General features: G+C 39.3%; 1 long non-coding RNA gene across 1 annotated transcript; it reads right to left on the reverse strand.

The window, feature by feature from the left end:
- Positions 1-1,655: 1,655 nt before the first annotated feature.
- Positions 1,656-3,213, reverse strand: LOC137103102 (uncharacterized). Its single transcript, XR_010911363.1, has 2 exons — positions 1,954-3,213; positions 1,656-1,703 (listed from the first exon to the last, which is right to left on the reverse strand). It is a non-coding gene; the product is annotated as an uncharacterized lncRNA (long non-coding RNA).
- Between the last annotated feature and the right edge of the window lie 577 nt (positions 3,214-3,790).

The following is a 3,790-nucleotide window of genomic DNA, read 5'->3' on the forward strand; positions in this document are numbered from 1 at the left end:
TAGAAATATGCAGAAGGCTGCCCCCCTGTTTTTGTAGCCCCTGAGCATATCTGGTGGTAAAGGCGTGGTGACGAGGTATGTGAGGGTGTATCAGACCATCACTGGCTGTGCAGCCCAGACAGAGAAGAGCTTTGTGTGATCGGACTTACACAAACACCCACCCGCTCCTCCTCCTACTGTACCTCAGTGTCTGGCTTCTCTTCATTACACACGATAATATTCATTTAAAATTAAACAAACTCGGAAATGGAATCCTCTGCACTGTTGCCTAGAGCTTACACAAGAAGGATTTGTTGGGTTTTCTCTATGTGGCTTTATAGTTTTGAGCTTATTGTGTAAAGTGCCTTGAGATGACTTTGTTGTGAATTGGCGCTATATAAATAAAGCTGAATTAAACTGAATTCACCATTAACTTGCTTCAAACTCCATCTCCCACCCATCTCCCATTAGCTTTATTTTCTTCTCTATCCACTTCACCGAACTCTCCCTTTTTCTCTATTTAAATAAACATCTGCTTCCCCAGAGTGACTTCACCGGTTGACACTGTGGTTTCGCTTTAACTGGTTCCCTTCCTGTTTTGGAACACCTGAGCAACGTGAGAGCGATCCACAGTTCAGTCATGCTCCTCAGCAAGTGGAAGAACAGTGAGCCCTTTAACAATTGGTTCTCTCTCATCAGGGAGTCATCACTGAATTTGAACACTTGAACTTTGACACTTGGAAATTCAATATTAAGGATTTACAACACGTGGGTTTGGACAGAGAGCAGTGCCTTCAAATTTTATATACAAAAGCTTCTCTGCCAGATGATGCAAAATGGCAAGCGAGCGACACAATGGTCTGGCTGATCCTGACACGATTACATCATGTTGCCTGGCAATGTGCGGACCAGCTCACACTGCTTAATGCTCCGGGAATCAGACAGCACTCATTTCAAATCTTATTGCTAACCAGTGAGCTGCGAGTTTGGCTTTTAGGGAATTTGTTATTTAATTGGTCCAGTACTGAAATTATCAAATAAAGTTGACATCTGTTTTCCACGAAATAGCTGTTTGCTGAGAAGCCACCAACGTTTGCATCTGGAGGACTACCTATACAAATGCTAAACCAAATCTTTTATAATAAGTGGCTTCCACAGATACCCTACATGGGCAGCATGGTGGGGAAGTGATTAGTGCTGCTGCCTCACAGCTAGAAGGTCCCCGGTCCGAATCCCTGCCCGGCTGGGGCCTTTCTGTGTGGAGTTTGCATGTTTTCCCCGTGCTTGTGTAGTTCTGGGTTCTCTGGTTTCCTCCCATAGTCCAAAGAACTGCATGTTAGATTAATTGGGGTCTCTAAATATCCTGTAGGTGAATACTTGTCTGTCTGTCTGTGTAGGTCTCTCTGTGTTGGCTCTGAGATAGACTGGAGACCTGACCGTGGGAGGGGGCTGCTGCTAACTATGCTCAGCTTCACACTGACATGATTTAAGGACAACTTGTTCATCATTGCACGTTTGTTTAAACAGACCTGACATTGGTATTAGAAAAAATTAGCCTTTCAAACCCCCTTTAATCTAATCACTATGTATTGTTCTTACTTTGCTCTGTCCCATTACCAAGTTTGCCAAAAACAAAGTGTTACTCCCATCCAGTTAATCACGGACACAAGGCGATCTCTTTTCACTGGCATTTATTTCCAAAGATGTTCATTATGCCGTGAGAACTAAATAAAGTTCAAATATAAATAAAACACACATATAAATTACAATCTTTCTTTGACATAAACAGAAAATAAAATACAACACAAATAGCTTAATAAACTTATTTCAAACTGTACAATATCACTTTATAAGGATTATTCTTAAATAAATATAGGTAAATAACAGTTGTTACGTTCCCTTACATGTCGTATCGCTAATTAAACCAAGTTGGTAACAGTCGGTACAATATAAACAATCACAACATTCACGTACCTCATTGGCCGCATTAACATACGGGGAGAATATAACTTCAGCTTAACAAGTCTTGCTCTGTCTTAGACCTTGGAAACATTTTACAGCAACGTAACTTAAAACATTATCTTCAGCTGAACACGACAACTCGGCATCACACGTGTAGCATAATGATGTCGCACTCAATAATAACCTGTCTTTACCTGGACTGGCGAACATTGGTTCCGCTTGGGAAACACTATACAAATGACTTAAGAACGAAAACAAATATATTCTTAAATCATATAAATTTCTCCTTTTCCGTACAAATTATATGTAATCGTACCTAAAACAATTATATAAACTTAAACATTATACCTGCTTCTAACAGCAGTTACACAAAGTGAAAGCATATTTGATCATTAAGGCAGGTGTAGTTGGAGAAAGAGGAGGTTTTCTCTGGTCTCAGCAGAGAATATGGTGGCATTTCTGGATCTTGCTCAGATATGGCTCCTTCTTTGCATAATACAGCTTTAACTTACATTTGTGGGTTGCACAGCCTACTGTGTTCACAGACAGTGATTTCTGGAAGTGTTCCTGAGCCCGTGCAGTGATGTCCAGTAGATAATGATGCCTGTCTTTAATGCGGTGCCACCTGAGGGCCTAAAGATCACACGCATCCAGTTTTGACCTTTGGCCCTGCTCCTGGTTCTCTGAATCTTTTAAAGGTATTTTACACTGTAGATGGTGGGATCCTCAAAGTCTTTGCAGTTTTAAATTGAGAAAAAACATTTCTGAGGCTCTGTCTCTCTGAAATGCTCCTTTTATACCCAGTCTTGTTACTGACCTGTTGCCAATTAACCTAAGTAGTTGTCAAATGCTCCTACATTTGTTACTTTTCCAGCCTTTTGTTGTCTCAATTCTATGAAATGATAAAACATCTCAGTTTCAATTTAATATCTTATATTTGTTTGAATAATACACAATCAATCTGTGACTATATATACAACTTCTGATCTATGGTGCTTCTGTCAAATTGAAACTTTAAACTTTGTGGCTTAGTCCTACAAGTCTGTGCAAGTCTGTACCCACAAAATTCTCTATCACAATTTGTGTCACTGGACTAAGACAAGAAGTGAGATTGTGTTAGAAGCATGCCTTCTCTGCATAAAACAATATTTGAATTGCACATGTCGGAGGGGGCTTATGAATGACGCATGTTAATTTGGACTAAATGGCCTTTTTACTGCAGTATTAATGTAAAGTCACACATTGCTTTAATAAATTAAGTTTACTAGAAGGGTCTGTAATGTGCAAACAGATACCTGTGTGTGTGTGTGTGTGTGTGTGATTGAAAACCTTACAAATATGTAACGTAGGACGTTACTCATGGTTTCTGGCTCTGGATGAATACAAATTTTGCCTCATAAGTTCCTGGAAGCCCTGATAGATGAAACAAAATTCTTAACTTCAGACTATTTTTTCTCCTCTTAGTTTTCCTAATTTAATTCTAATGTTATGCTGCGTAAAGAGCTGTGTTGACAGGGACAGTCACAACAGGCTGACTTATCCTATCAGAGTTTCTGTTTAAAGATACTGCACTCACATTGAATTACTTACCAGGAGGCACAGACCAGAGCATCTGACAGTACTTTTCCTATTGTTTAAAAGAGCTTAGAGTTAAAAGACTCACAGTGACCACAAAAGTTACCCAAAATAATTGGAAACCTGAAAGTATCCAAAAGAGCTAAATGACAAAAAACAGACTAGGCCAAACTGAAAAAGGCACAAAATGATCAACAGCGGATACCAAATGTCCAAGAAAATACAAAAAATGCACACAAATGACCAGAAATGCACACAAAGTATTTAAAAATTA

This window comes from Channa argus, chromosome 17, assembly GCF_033026475.1.
Source record: "Channa argus isolate prfri chromosome 17, Channa argus male v1.0, whole genome shotgun sequence".
NCBI classification, from domain to species: domain Eukaryota; kingdom Metazoa; phylum Chordata; class Actinopteri; order Anabantiformes; family Channidae; genus Channa; species Channa argus.